Source organism: Mus musculus, chromosome X, assembly GCF_000001635.26.
Source record: "Mus musculus strain C57BL/6J chromosome X, GRCm38.p6 C57BL/6J".
Lineage (NCBI taxonomy): Eukaryota > Metazoa > Chordata > Mammalia > Rodentia > Muridae > Mus > Mus musculus.
Window position 1 is genome coordinate 6028840 of NC_000086.7, and position 16767 is coordinate 6045606.

A 16767-nucleotide genomic window follows, 5' to 3' on the forward strand; every position below is an offset into this window, starting at 1 on the left:
TGCTAGAGAAAGCACGCAAAGAGCTGAAGGGGTCTGCAACCCTATAGGAGGAACAAAGATATGAACTAACCAGTACACCCAGAGCTGTGTCTCTAGCTGCATATGTAGCAGACAATGGCCTAGTCAGCCATCAATGGGAGGAGAGGCCCTTGCTCTTGCGAAGATTATACGCCCCAGTACAGAGGAATGCCAGGGCAAGGAAGTGGATGTGGGTGGGTTGGATAGCAGGGTAGGGGGAGGGTATAGGGGACTTTCAGGATAGCATTTGAAATGTAAAGGAAGAAAATATCTAATAAAAATTGTTTTTGAAAAAAAAGAATAATATGATCTTAAAAAAGAAAGGTGGTATGAATCAAGAAAGAGAATGGAATAGAACTTTTTTATTTCCTTCGAACTTTTCTCCTGCCTGGAGCTGCTTAGACAGGCATGGATTGGAGCTCAGGGAATGCCCAGAAGTGGGGAACAACTTCCCTCACCCAGTACATTCCATACACAGACCAACCCAGACCCTGACCAGCAGTCAAGCAACAAAATAGGTAGGGTTTCTTCTCCTGGATTGGGACAGGTGGAGGATTTTGCAGTTTCTCAGGGTGCCCTGGCAGAGCCAAAAGGATTTTGGTCCCCAAAAGAAGAGGACACATGTCTTAAGCTGGATGGGAGTAAGGTCATACACAAGAGAAAGCAGGAAAACAAGGTCAATACAGGAAAACAAAACTGACAGAAACACACACACACACACACACACACACACACACACACACACACACACACACACTAAAAACATCCATGGCTGACCACCATACATTCATGCACCCAAACAGAGAGAAGGATCCAGTGACCTCTTATGGATCTCAGACACTGCATCAGCAGCTGTATCTGACATCTTCTATGTATTCAAAATTACATACCTTAACCAGACTGTGCTCTGGAGGTGACAGCTCATGGGACATTATAATTTGTTTCATTGTGGAGTGAAGGTGTCAGAACCCTCTGAAGCATTAGGCAGCGATTGATTAAAGAGAGCCCTGATTGAGTACCCCTAGGAGTCCCCTGACCACTGCACTCCTCTTTAGTCTCCAGAGCTTTTGGACCCCATATGTCTCAAGGTCTAATCTCTGGGATATCCATGGAACCTCCAGAAATGTGGGGTATCACCAGAGAAGACTATTCAGACATAGGTTTAAACCAATAGAAACTCTGTATCACTGGCCAATGACTACAATAATTGTTTGGGACCCCAGTGTAGAACTGAGCCTTTCACACAAACCATGTTCAGAGTTGACATATGTCAGTTAACAAAAACAGTTACTCAAGTGTAGAACTACAGAAGGCAAAAGGCAAAGCTAGTACATTTAGGGAGTTTCCCAGAACTGTGGACTAGCTCTGTTTTCATTTCTGGTAGGTGATGTTGTCTATATGGTGAGTTTTCCAGTCTGAGTGGCACTTCCATCATGGAGTCAGGTGTGCTCCGACACCAGTGAGGGACTGACTGGCTTTCAGGGTCAAGTCAACCTTTCCTACAATCTCTTCCTTTCAAAAATCTTGCATTTGGTAGAACTCACAAAACTCACTCATTCTTTGCAAATAAAGGGACTGAAGCAGATGATAAAAAATACAACAGGAGGAACCAATGAATGGATGCATCTGCTAATTCACCTCCTTAATTGTTTAGGTAGAGAACATGAATGTCTAAAAGCCTCCCCATGCTATTCACATACTCCTATGCCTTGTGCTCCACCAGCACTGCCTGTACAGGCTTTACCTGGTGACTCCCAAGGGAACCAGCCAGCCCACAGTAGGTCTACGTTGTCAGGCTACACTAGATGTGTAGCTTCTGGCTGAGTTTCCTTAGGGAGTTTTTCCACAAACAAGCCCATCTGTACCGTCTCCAAATGCCCTATTACTAGTTCTGCTCAAACAGTTGTTGCACTGGCCCAGCCTGGAACAGGCCAGACTCTCACACCAAACACATAAAAAAAGTAAGATGTGGGCATGCTGAAGTCATATCTTAGAAGTAAAAACAATATGAACAGTCAAAACAGCATCTTCAATGCACCGAATCCTGAAGATGTCATTACCACATGTTCTCCAGTATACTGGCTCTGTGGACAAGAAAAAGAAAAATATCAGAAATAATGGACATTATACACCTAATGAGCTTAAGAGATATCTGTGTGCATATTACACATATGCCAAAGAATATACACATATACAGCACCTCAGGAAATCTTCCTAAAACAGACCATATCCTGGAATAGAAAATAAATTTTAACCCAGGTAAAAAAAAATTGAAATTACTCAACGCATCCTATGTGCCTACCCTGGAATGGAACCTAAAATGAGGGCCACAGGAATTCCCAGTACTTAGGCACATACAAGCCCACAGAGATAAAACAACCTTCAAACATAAAAAAAAGAAGGGAAATAATCTTTGAATTAAATAAAAACAAAAGAACACAAGAAAATCTCAGATACATATTAAATATACTTCCATGAGCAATATAATTAGGTCTAAACTCCTACATTAAAAAAAAGTCAGAATGAGCACAAATAACTGGCCAAATGAGGCAACTCAAGAATTTGAAAGAACAAGAACAAAGCAGACAGAAGTCAAGTAGATGGTGAGAAATAACAAAAATTGGAGAAGAAATTAAGGAGATAGAAACAAAGTAATGCAAAGTACCAACAAATCTAAAAGCTGTTGTATTTGTTTGTTTTCTGTTTGTTTTTTATTGTTCTTTTGTTTTGGTTTGATTTTTTGCAAACATAAATTAAGATTGACAATTTTTTTCCCAACTCACCAAATGATAGAAAAAAAACGTGAACAGATGAACAGGGAACCACTTAAACAGACTCCAAGGAAATTCAGATTATTGAAAGGCAATACTTAAAAACATGTGACAAAATCTAAAAGAAATGGATGAATTATTACATTCATGCGAACCAGGAAAGTTAAACTATGAGAAGATGAACATTTTAAACAAAGAGGAGATTGAAACAATTTAAAAAATCCTTCTGACTAAATAATGTCCTGGCCCAGATAGATTCACAGCAGAATTCTAACAGAGATTCAAAGATCTACAAACAACTTATGAAATATTTCAAAACTGGGACCAAATCAGCACTTACACATGCCTTCCAGGGAGCCATATTACTCTAACCACAGAACCCTTTAAAGACACAACAACAACAACAAAACAACAACAGCAAAGAATAGTGTAAGCCAATATGCCTTAGCAATATCGACTAAAATTCCTTTCATAGGATCCTTGAAAACAGAACACAAGCTTGTATTAAAAAAAGATCATATGCTCTGTGGGGCCAGGAAGCCAACTAGGCCAGCATGGCAGGCTTGGCACACCTGACGGGTGCCACTCAAAAAAGCAAAGGTGAGAAGTGCGATGGGAGAAGTGGAGTAGCTGAGCCATGTGTGCAGCACATGCGCTATGGGGAGAGGTGGAACTCCCCATGTGACTGCAGTGACTGCAGTGACTGGAGAGAGAGAAAGGGCTGAGGTTGATGGTGGATTATGTATTGTCTGGTGGGACTGACAGGGTGATGTGCAGCATCCCGGACCTTAAGCAGATGCAGGCTCAGACTCCAAACAAGCTGCCTGGGCAAAAGATCACCCTAGATCTTGGCAATGATGGAAATCCTAGATGAGGAACAGGGATCTTTCTGGATGGATGTCCTCCAAGGACCACCATGTCCTGGGATGCGGCAGAAGTCCATTTGTGGGCCAATGGCCCTGATGTGACTGAGGGGTGAGTTGATATCTACAGACTGTGTTGTCACCTGATAACATATGGATAATCCTGTCCTATGGATATCTACTGCCTGGTTTGTGTCTTGGGGCTATGCTACCCCCACCTCATCCCCCACCCCCGGGAAACACACTAATGTCAGCAACCTGCTCAGCCTCCTGAGAACATAGTGAGGATATGGTCCTGGCTGCGGCTGTGGGACTTGTCTGGTTCCATGGTCTTAATGACACTGGGGCTGTCTCCAATACCAGGGCCTGAGCTACCACCAAAGACCATGTGGATGTCTGCTGTCTGTGGCAGCCTGAAGCCTTGTTCATGTCAGTGGGCAATGAAGAGAGGGTGGTACACATCCATGCTGATGTCCTGTGCTGCCATCCGGGTCCATGTGATGTCTGGCCTATATTGCCACAGAGGGCAATGTGTGGGTCTGTGGTCTTATTGCGGCCAGGTCTGTGTTGATGTGCAGGTTTTATGCTACTATTTGAGAGCCATGCAGATGTTCATGATATGTGCTGTAGCAGGAATCTGCGTTGATATTCTTGGTACATGCTTCCACCGAAAGTCACATGGCTGCTATTGGGGGACATAACTTTGAGTGGTTTTCTCTGCCATCCAAGGTCATGGTGATACCTTCTCTGTGTTGTCACAGAGGGCCATGTCTCATTGTGGTCTAAGTTGCTGTTGAAAGCCAAGTGGATATCCACAGTTTATGCTGCAGCTGGAACCACACTGATTTCTATGATCTCAGCTGCATCAGAGAGCCTTACCTGGGTTCCTGGTACTACTGTAGCTGGGGGTTCTGTTCCTGGTCTGTGCTGATGCCAGACACCATATGGAAACCAATACTCCATGCTCCCTTGGTCCATAATGAGCAAATAAGCTAATCTCATAGTGCTATCAATGGCTGCAGATACACAGTTGAGAAAGACAGACATGGCAGAATTATGTGACAACACCTATCTTCACCATGACAGTTACCCCTCTTCAAATAGCAAAGGTCTAGAGAGGAAGCCATCAGACTGAACTCTTAAAACCTGTGACAGGATGCTGGGATGTCACTCTCCAGAGTACATGACTTCCACCAGGGTTACAGGAGGGAGAGGACTCACCTCCATCTAGGGAGCAGGCGTCTGAGAGTTTGAACATATCCCAGTGGACTCATAGACAACAGAAATTGGATTTTTTCCCCTGGAGGCATTGGTAACAATGGTGAAGGAAGGACATGGACAGACTGGGAATCAAATGCGAAAGTAATCTGATGTATGAAATCCCCAAAGAATCAATTTTATTATTTGTTATACGGGGGAAAACAATCATACATCACTTTCAAGCTGTCTTTATGCCGAAAATGCCAGGAGACTTCCTCCACAGAAGCCAATGAGTGTAATAATTAATAGACTGAAGAGAAAATTTACATGATCATCTCAATAGATACAAAAAGGGCCTTTCACAAAATTCAATATATCTTCATGGGAAGGACACAAGAAGATGAAAAGAATTCTCATGGACACAGCAAAAACAACAGTGTGAAAACGACCATTGTACCAAAGGCAATGTAGAGAATTGATGCAATCCCATTTAAAATTCTCATGGCATTCTTCAGAGAAAACTTAAAAACACTTTAATTGATTTGGAAACACAAAAGAGCCCAGGGAGTGAAAGCAATCCAAGGAGTAGGAAGGGGGATGCTGGATATAGAACCATTCAGATTTCAAGAGGCATTGCAGATCTGTGGTGATAAAAACAGTATTATCCTGATACACACAGACATGTAGATCAATGGAACCAAAGCGAAAATCCAAACATAAGTCTAGGTAACTACAGGTACCTGATTTTCTAAAAAGATAGAAAATACACCCTGGAGAAGAGACAGTATCTTCAGCCTCTGGGCTGGGAATGCTGGATGCAGATACACTGAAGAATGAGATTAGACCAATATGTATCACTCTGCACTAAAACTAACTCCAAATGTATGAAGGTCCTGAAAGTGAACCCTGAAGTGATGGAGGAGCGTAGGAGGTGCCCTACAAGGTATAGGTGTAGGAAAAGACTGTCTGGATGGAACCCTGGTTGCCCAGGAATAAAGGCCAACAGCTAACAAACAGGACCTCATAAATTTTAAAAGATGCTGTACAGATACAGAAACAATGGAATGAAGAAGAAGCCCACTGACTAGGAGAAAATCCTTATCAGCTATACATCTAAGACATCCAGACTAGACAAATAACTTCAAGATACAAGAATTAAGAAAGCAAATGTCACAGTTACAGGATAGGCTAAAGATCTGAACCCTTAAAAGAACAAATAATGCCCAGAAATAATTTAAAACACATTCAATATCCTTATCAACCAGAGAAATGCCAACTAAACCTACCGTATGCTTTCATTCTTAGCTCACTTGCAATGGCTCAGTTTAAGAAAGCCACTGGGTTGAGATGCTATGGGGAAATGAGAGTTGTCCTTCATCACTGTTAGGAGTGCAAACTGGTGTAGCCACTCTGTAAACCAGTGTGAAGGATTCTGCTAAAGCTACATGTCCTACCACAAAACCCAGTTGTGCCTCTCCATGGCACATGCCCAAATGCCTGGATGTGCTACCCCACACATGCTTGCTAAGTGATGTCCATTGCTGATCTAATCAGAGTCCTCAAAATGACTTAACTATGCTTCAACTGATGAGTGTATAAATGTTGGACGTTGTCCACAGGATATATTTACTTATCCTTACTTAATCTTATTTAATCCTTTTATTAATTTATTTATTCACTTCATAGTCCTATTACATCTCCCTTCTCTCCTCCCAGTCCCACCCTTACAAATCTCTCCCCCATTACCCCCTCCTCTTGGCCTCAGAGAAGGCGAAGCTGACCCTTAAATACCACTCCAACCTGGGACATGAAGTCCCAGCAGGACAAAGTGCATCCTTGCCCACTGAGGCCCAACCTGGCAGTCCAGTTAGGGATAGGAGATCCAATGGGAGTAAACAGTCAGAGACATTTCCTGCTCTAATTGTTAGGGGGAGACCAAACTGCACATCTGTCACTACTGTCTAGGGTCCTAGGTCCTCTACACTCAACACAGCTAGTGCCACCTAAGTAAGGAGAATCACAACAGAGAAAATGCCACCATTAGGTTGGTCTGGTACATCAAGTCTCCATGAGGAAAGGACATCTAGAAGAACAAACTCACATACAGACAACATGTTTTTCAGATAGCCACCCTGTTCCAGTTGTTTAGGAACAACATGAAGACCAAGCTGCACTTCTGCTACATCTGAGCAGGGAGGCCTAGGTCCCACCCATGAATGGTCTTTGGTTGGTAGTTCAATCCCTGAGAGCCCCAAGGGTCCAGGTTATTAGCCTCTGCTGATCTTCCTGTGGTGTTTATAGCCCCTTTGGAGCCTACAATCCTTCCTCCTATTTTTCTATAAGTGTCCCCAAGCTCCATACACTGTTTGACTGTGGATGTCTGTATATGTCTGGGTCAGCTACTGTGTGATGTCTCTCAGACTCCTGTCTGCAAGCATAACAAAGTATCCTTAATAGTGTCAAGGATTTGTGCTTTCCCACAGGATAAGTCTCAACTTGGTCCAGTTATTGGTTGGCCGCTCCCTCCGTCTGTGCCTTATCCCCAATAACTGCATTTCTTGTAGACTGGATGTTTGGGTTGAAAGTTTTGTGAATGTGTTCATGTCCCTATCACTCCAGCGAGATTCCTGCATTACCTAAGGATGTAGCCTCCACAGGCTCCATATCTCCAGTGCTGTGAATCAAATCCAGGGACAGCCCCATTGATTCTTGGGTGCCTCCCTTATCTCAGGTCTCTGTGTCTTCCTGGAGATGCCCAGCAACCACCAGTCAGTTCCAGTTTTCCATTCATACTCATGGCCATCTGGCCAGCCCCCTGCCCCTCTCCACACCCTCCCCAGAACCAGCCCCCTCCACTTCCCTCCCTCCATCTGCCTTCCAGAATCATTCAATTTCCCCCTTCCCAGTGAAACTCAAGCATCCTTCCTTGAAGGGAATTTTCTTAATTAGTGATTGATGTGGAAGGGCCCACCTCATTCTGGAGGGTACCATTCTTTTGTAAGTTATCTTGTGTTCTATAAGGAAGCAGGCTGAGCAAACTATGAGGTAGCAAGCCAGGAAATAGTGTTCTCCAGTGGCCTCTGCATCGGTTCATGCCTCCAACTTCCTGCCTTGATTTCCCACACTATCTTCCCTCAGTGACAGAGAAAGAGAGGTGGGGAAGGTATCAATAACACTTGGGATGTTTGAAAATGCTATAATAACTTTATTTTATAGTTCATTAAAATGCAAGCTATATATTAATTCAAAAATACAAAATGAAATAAAATATCATGTAAATGTATGTGTAAGATATATGTGTGTAAGTATACACATACTCATATGAATATAAAGTTTTTAGAAAGTTAATTCAATTAGAGTGAAAATGCCCCTATAGAGAACAATAGACTATCTATCAGAAACCGAGCTTCAGGCAAAGCAAACTTCCCTTCTAGTTACTGATTAGGGGGTTGAAAAAAGCCCCAAGGCACTAAAGGTTGTTGTCATTGTCTTTATTTGTCTCACAGGACTTGAAAGTAAAACAGTTGCTGAAGCTTTCCCAGATTTCAGATGCCGAACTGTGTCTGACCAGGAAGCCTCCTCTTGGAGGACTAGTTGTCACAGAACAGGAATGAGCTATTCAGTCTTCTGGGGACAAAAATCAATCAATACTCCTATCTGGCTGTAACATTTACAGATCAGAGCAATAGCCAACATGGCAAGATATCCCAAAAGATGCAATAGTGGACTTAGCTTCTTGATGTAATCAATAGCTCTCAAGTTGGCCTTACAGACAAGGTGCAAAGGAGGGAATTAATGTCTGTTTGGTCCCCAGTACCTTTGGCTGGTGGTCATGGAACCTAGAGTAGAACCTATTACTGCCAGTTTGCTAAACCTGTATCTTTTCTAAACGCATTAGAAATGCTGATCCCTAAAACTCAGTAGTAAAAAGTGCCACTCCTCCCCCTCATCAAAGAAGCTTCATTTTCACCTGAGGGAGACCATTCAGAAATTCACAACTCTTCAAAAAGCAGAGAACAAATGACTGTGATAGACACAGCCATAATTAAGCCATCTAGAATGCAACTCTCAAATGAAGACTCAGGGCACACTGCAGAGGAAAGTCGGGAAAGACCATAAGAGCCGGAGGACTACTCTGTCTTCTGGGAGGCACAGCCTACTGCATATGACAGGGGAGCTGGTCCAATGTAGCCTTAACAATATGATTACCTGAAAAGGGGCCAGCACAATGACCCTGTCACTTGTCCAGCCAACATGGCTGTAGGCAGTCTCACAAATGCTACCCCTAAATGAAGAGCTACAGGGAAGAACTTCAGCAGTATAACCATTGCTGAGAGATGAAGACTAAGTCTTCTGTCCACCTGAGGACACCTGGTAGGTCATGTAACTCCTGGTGGTCTACTCTAAAGACATACACCTCTAAGCAATACCAAACAGATTCACCAATCTGCATTTGTATAAAATAGGTATGGAGAGATGGATGGATGTATACATGTGAGCATGTATGTATATACAGCAGATAATAATCATAATAGAAGAAGAGCAGGAAGAGGAAGACAGGCATTTGAGAGGGGGCTGAAAGGATGAGTGGGGTCAGCACAGCAGGAAATGATGCGCATGATGCCCATACAGAACTCACATACAAACTTCTGAAATAGGTTACATTAACAGCTACAACAGTGTGGAGTAGTATGGAGTCAAGCCTATGACTACCAAAATCATAGGATTCTCTACTGCCGGCATGCTGATTCACATTCAGAGAGACCCACTGCTTCTCCTCCTACTCTGAGTTCCTTGCTTTTCTGTGTTTTCTCTTTCTTTATCCTCTTGGAATGGCCAAGGTATTTGTGTACATTTACGAATCAGGCTTTCCCTTCTCTTTGTTTCTTCTACTACAAACTGGTTATGGACTAGGACCTTGGCATCTTCTCTATCAAGCACTCTACATGAAACATGGTAGGCTTTCCCAGCAGGTCTGGAAAATCAACATACTTCATACTGAAACATAATATCCAACATGCTCATGTACAAATCATAGGTGACATCATCTGCCATGCAAACTCAATAGGAAGTCAATAGGAGTTGGAGGACTGAGAAGTCTGGGGCAGAGGTCCATGGGCACAGGCAGTCAGTGGGAGTTGGAGGACTGAGAAGTCTGGGGCAGAGGTCCATGGGCACAGGCATCTGGTATACCTGCAGCCTTTAGTACACTATAAGCAGAAGTCCAATTTTCCATGCTGTAGTCAACATATGTACTCATATATTTCTTTTCTAGTATATCAACCTCATGTTTTTATGAATATAGCAGCTTAAAGGAAAAATGTACATTGTCTGAGTCAAAATGAACAAATATGTCTCATAGCCCATTGTTTCAACTGGTTTGGAAATCAAAAGATTATATCCATGGCATGCAAGCACAGACGAGCTTGTTTCCAATATCAGTATGGAATTCTGTGGAGCCAGGATGGTACCTTAGTCAATAAAGTGCTTGGCATGCAACTATAAGGATACGAGTTCAATCCCTGTAAGTTTTGTTGAAAAAAAAAAAAGCCATGTCTACAGGAACACAGTTGTGGTCTCAATGCATGCCAGGGAGAAGGAGATTTGGGAACATCCATGTTTACATACAAGTTCCAGACCAATAAGACACCCAGTTTCAAAAAGTAAGGTAAGATAAATAAAATAAAATAAAATAAAATAAAATAAAATAAAATAAAATAAAATAAAATGTGTATAACATCCGAGGGTAAGCAAGAGGTTATCTTCTGTTCTCCATACAAAATGATATACACATGACCCCTCCCCCAACCCAACCATGTTGTATTAGTCTGAGAAAGAAGAACGGATTGTACAGATTTGATGAAAAGTCTATGCAATGGATTGTCAGAGTCCTCACCTTAGTCCCAGCCCTGGGACTTCAAGCTCTGCGGTTAGAAGGATGTGCTCCTAGCAATCTCCATAGCTTTCATTTAATAATCTAGGAACATGGAATGGAGACCACAGGGATCCTACAAAGTTGTCAGTGAAATGTGAAAAACATCTGGCCCATGGTCAGACCACAAATAAAGAACTGTGCAGCTTCTCATGCCACAATTAGAAGGAAAACGGGCTGGGGAGCTGGCTCCGTGCTAAAGGCCACCAAGTCTGATCCCCTGAGTTTGATCCCTTGGATCCATCCAATAGTTACTATCTGATTCCCACACGTAAGCTAGGACATATGTTCCCATCCTGGAAATAATAATAAAAAAAAACAGTTAAACAAATTAATATGAGGAACTGAAAGGAAGGTGGTTTCCTATAAAATTAGGAACCCATAAAGAATAGAATGGCTCTTGAAGTCCTAAAATCAGTGTGTCCTTCAGGGATGGTGGCTGACCACTAAAACCTTTGGTGGAAGTACAGGATGGTTTATGACCTCTCTCCCTAGTAGTTATGGTATTTTGGAAAAGTGAGAATAAGACCCGTGACCATGCCTTTTCCAGTGTTTAAAATAACCCAAAAGATAGAGAGGAGGCCATTTAAGTGCTGTTTCTCCATCCACTCTGAAATTCCCAGAAGACAATGCTGGATCAAGCTGCCTTTGGAATGTAGGACAGAGCGCTCCAGAGCAGGTTACTGTTGTTGCTGCTACACGAAACTTTCTGAGGAATTAAGAGAGATACATTTCCCCATATGTTTTTTTTAAAAAGACCTTCAGATTTTCTTAGATAATTTCTTTATCTACATTTCAAATGCTATCCCGAAAGTTCACTCTACCCTCCCCCCACCCCCTGCCCTGCTCCCCTACCCACCGACACCCACTGTCCTGGCATTCCCCTGTACTTTTGCATATAAAGTTTGCAATAGAAAGGAGTCTCTCCTCCCAGTGATGGCTGACTAGGCCATCTTCTGCTACATATGCAGCTAGAGACATGAGCTCTGGGGGTACTGGTTAGTTCATATTGTTGTTCCACCTATAGGGATGCAGACACCTTCAGCTCCTTGGGTGCTTTCTCTAGCTTCTGTGTTCCATCTTATAGATGACTGTGAGCATCCATTTCTGTATTTGTCAGGCACTGGCATAGCCTCACAAGAAACAGGTCCCCATATGTTTTAACCTCTGACATTATCTATCTTAACATCTTGGTTATCAAATGAACTTTCAATCTTGTGAAACAGCTCCTGGCAATCACAAGCCTGGTGGCTTCTGAGGGTGCTGGAGGGTTCATTGTACCCAGGCCTTGGCAGCAGGGTGACTGATAAATAGGGAATATGCTGATGGCACTTGTGTGAGTTTTGGGGAAGAGAAGATACCCTGATCTTATGTGGGACACAGACACCAACCTTGAAACAAGGACCTGTGCCCCTCAAATGCAGGTAGGACACTTTAATGAGTACAGCAAACGAAAATGCATTTTTGAGATGAAAAATACGTTAGTCTGGAATCTTGCTACACTCAAGGCTGTACCTGATAAGCAGAAACCAGAGTCATAACTCAATGAACCAAATACAGTCCTAGAACTCGATGATATTAACTGAACAGTATATAAGCTAAGACCAAGAGTCATGCTCAACTGTGCACATCCGCAGAGATGCCACCTTCAGCTCTCCTGTTGCTGGAGAGTCTCCCCCAGGCTCCTGACCCTCAAATCAAAGAGTGCTCTTAGAGACTGGACCTGACCTTCAGCTAAGATACATCATGCAGCTGAGGAGCCTTGGGAAAAAAGGCTTAGGACCAAACTTAGAATGTATACTATGAGTCTTGCATTGTGACTTTCAGCATAATAAAACATACCTTTTGGTAAACTATCTATGCTGATATAGCTTCTTGCTCAAGATGTATAGAGCAAGTATTTCATCTCTTTAACTGTTCGGGGGATTGTCCTCTTTCTGTAAGACAGTGGGAATCAGTGTAGACTTTGGTAGCCTTTGAACGATGGTGTTTGTGATAATGTTTAATTCAAGGGGATTCTGAGAAGCTAAGGACTGGAATTCCTGAGTGAGCTGAGGAGCCAAGCAGCCAGAACAAGGGAAGGCACAGAGACAGGAGCTGGGGGGAAGCTCAAGGAGACTTCCTGAGCTGGGCAGTCCATTCTATGAACCCTAGAATTTGATCTCATGTGCCTATGTAACAACTACTAGATACTGAAAAGCTGCATAGCTGTGAATCTTAATGTTATCCTTGCCCATATGCAATGGATGCTCTCTGCTTCAAAGGGATTTTTAAAAGATTGTACAGAAGAAGATAAATGCAATGCCTATTGCAGCATGGATGATGAGTACTGTGTCTAAAGATTAGTCTCAGGTTCATGATGTTTGTTGGTAAAATGTGGCTTTTCGCTCAGTTTGTTTAATACTAGAAATTGTTTCCAGTCTACAAAATATCACATCATTCATAAAGGCACAGAAGAGTCTCTGAATATAGACTGTAATACAATGGGAATCCACATAAGGAATGCTGGGGTCTTAAGTCTTCCAGTCATTGCATCCCTGGGGGAGCATTTGCTGAATTACCTACTGGCGATCCACTATAAATCCACTGCCATCCCTGAGGGAAAGTGAGAGTAGAATATGGATGTTTGGTGAAAGGCAAACAATCCTATCTTCCCTAGTGACAAATAACACACACACACACACACACACACACACACACACACACACACACACACGAGCAGGAAGAGAACTTCACCAGGGTTAAACAACCTTAATTTAGGCAATTTACAGACTCAAGAAGAAAGATCACAATGATCCTTTGGGATCCATGGAACTTTGTTGCCAATGTTTCTTTCCGTGGATGTCTTTCCTTCCAGTCCTTGGTAGACACTAGGTTTCAGGGACCTTGTTGGCTCAGAGGTAGAAAGAAGCCATTGCTCTTCTGTTCAGGAATTTTCCCCCTGTGCCCATATCTTCGAGGCTTTCCCCTACTTTATCCTCTATAAGTAACAGTGTCTCTGGTTTTATGTGGAGTTCCTTGATCCATGTAGACTTGACCTTAGTACAAGGAGATAAGAATGGATTAATTCACATTCTTCTACATGATAACCACCAGTTGTGCCAGCACCATTTGTTGAAAACGCTGTCTTTTTTCCACTGGATGGTTTTAGCACTCTTGTCAAAGATCAAGTGACCATAGGTGTGTGGGTTCATTTCTGGGTCTTCAATTCTATTCCACTGGTCTACTTGTCTGTACCTATACCAGTACCATGCAGTTTTTATCACAATTGAAGAGCCTAATCCTTGAAATACTTGAGGCCCTAGGGAGAGGGGAGGTTTTGTGGAGTTGGGAGGACATCCTCTTGGAGATGGGGGAGGAGGAATGGGATTAGGAACTGTCAGAAGGTTGACTGGGAGGGGCATAACACCTAGACTGTAAAAAGAGATTAAAGAATAATAATGAGAGAGAGAGAGAGAGAGAGAGAGAGAGAGAGAGAGAGAGAGAGAATGAGAATGAATGAATATAGATGTTTAGCCCCGATTGGCCTTGAACTCATGATTTTCCTGCCTCTGCCTCCTTTGGTAAATCCTGGTGGTTGGCACACTATATCCTTCTGGTAGAAGAATGGAAATTGATCTATATATACACCACCTTGTACAAAGATCAAGTCCAAGTAGATCAAAGACCTCAACATGAAACCAGATATACTGAACCAGACAAAAGAGTAATTAGGGGATAAGCTTGAATGCATTGGCACAGTAGAAAATTTTCTAAACAGAGCACCAATGGCTCAGGCTCTAAGATCAATGATTGATAAATGGGACCTCATGAAACTGAAAAACTTCTGTAAGGTAAAGGACACTGTCAATAGGTCGAAATTGCAACCTACAGATTGGGAAAAGATCTTTACTAACCTTATATCTAGTGGGGGGGGGGCTAATATCCAAAATAAGTAAAGAACTCAAGAATTTAGACTTCATAAGACCAAATAACCTAATTGAAAAATGGGAAAATGGGGTACAGAGGAAAACAGAATTCTTTTTCTTATTAAATTTGGCAATAATACATATATATATATGATATTTTCTTTATTTATATTTCAAATGTTATCCTCTTTCATCGTTTCCCCTAAAAACCCCCCTATCCCATCCCCAATCCCCTGCTCACCAACCTACCCTCTCCTGCTTCCCTGTCCTGGCATTTCCCTACACTGGGGCATCAAGCCTTCTCAGGACCAAGTGCCTCTCCTCCCATTGATGCCTGACTAGTCCATTCTCTGCTACATATGCATCTGCAGCCATGGGCCCCTCCATGTGTATTCTTTGTTGGTGGTTTAGTCCGTGGTAGCTCCGGGGGTACTGGCTGGTTCATATTGTTTTTCTTCCTATGGGGCTACACATCCCTTCAGCTCCTTCAGTCCTTTCTCTAACTCCTCCAATGAGGACCCTGTGCTCAGTCAAATGGATGGCTGTGAGCATCCACTTCTGTATTTGTTAGGCACTGGCAGAGCCTCTCAGGAGACAGCTATATCAGGCTCCTGTCAGCAAGCACTTCTTGGCATCCACACTAGTGTCTGAGTTTGGTAACTATATGTGGGATGGATTCCCTAGGTGGGGCAATCTCTGGATGGCCTTTCCTTCAGTCAAAACAAAGAGTTCTTAACAAGCAAATTCAGACGGCCAAGAAGCGCTTAAAGAAATGTTCAACATCCTTAGTAATGAGGGAAATGCAAATCAAAACGATCTGAGATTCTACCTCACACCAGTCAGAATTGCTAAGAGTATGTGGAGAAAAAGGAACACTCCTCCATTGCCAGTGGATTGCAAACTGGTACTACCAACCACTCTGAAATCAATCTGTTCTTGACTAAGAAAATTGGAAATAATTCTACCTGAAGACCCAGCTATACCACTCCTGGGCATATACCCAAAGATGCTCTATCATACCACAAAGAAGCCTGCTCTACTATCTTCATAGCAGCCTTATTCATAATAGTCAGATGCTGGAAACAATCCAGATGCCGCTCAACCAAAGAATGGATATAGACATTGTGGTTCATTTACACAATGGAATACTATTCACCTATTAAAAAGGAGGATATCATGAAATTTGCAAGCAAATGAATGGAACTGGAAAATATCATCCTGAATGAGGTAACCCAAATCTAAAAGGACATGCATGGTATTCAGTCACTGGTAAGTGGATATCAGCCAAAATGTACAGAATACCCATGATTCAGCCCACTGTCTGTATGAAGTTTAACAGTAAGGAAGGTCCAAGTGAGGGTGCTTCAATCCCATTTAGAAGGGGGAACAAATTAACCACAGGTGGCAGAGGGAAGGAGGTAGCTGGGAGGGAGGGAGAGGGGAAAGGGGGTCAGGATCAGGTGAGTGGTGGGGGTTGGTGGGGGGGGGAAAGAGAGAAGCCCAGAGGGCCAGGAGAAGTACTGGAAATATCAGCTGCTGGGGTGGGAGGTGGCGGGACTCTCTAGAAAGTCCCAGAGACCTGGGATGTAAAATGGTCCCATGACGACTCAACGGGGTGATCTTAGTTGAAATGCCCAACAGTGGGGCAATGGAACCTGAAGAGTCCACTTCCAGTATGTCCTCAGGACCCGGTGGAGGAATGGGGTCACCAGCCCACCTTCAAATTTTTTGACCCAAAATTGTTCCTGACTAAAACAAATGCATGGACAAAAATGGAGCAGAGACTGGAGGAAAGGATGTTCAGTGACCAGCCCAACTTGTGTTTCATCCCATGGGCGGTCACCAAATTCCTCCACTATTACTGATGCTATGTTTGGCACTATAATGCTTGCACACAGGAGCCTAGCATGGCTCTCCTCTAAGAGGCTCTAGCAGGAGCTGACTGAGACAGATGCAGATACTTATACCCAACCATTGGACCAAGTTGTTGACCCCTATGGACGAGTTAGAGAAAGGATTGAAGGAGCTGAAAGGGATGGCAACCCCATAGGAAGAACAACAGTGTCAACTAACCT

At 43.0% G+C, this 16767-nt stretch overlaps 1 long non-coding RNA gene across 1 annotated transcript in view; it reads right to left on the bottom strand.

The window, feature by feature from the left end:
- Gm26618 overlaps positions 1-16767 on the bottom strand; it is a 70471-nt gene that overhangs the window by 6754 nt on the left and 46950 nt on the right. The window contains exon 2 of the long non-coding RNA XR_001782831.2: positions 1763-2102. This is a non-coding gene — a long non-coding RNA (predicted gene, 26618). The remainder of the gene's footprint in view (positions 1-1762; positions 2103-16767) is intronic.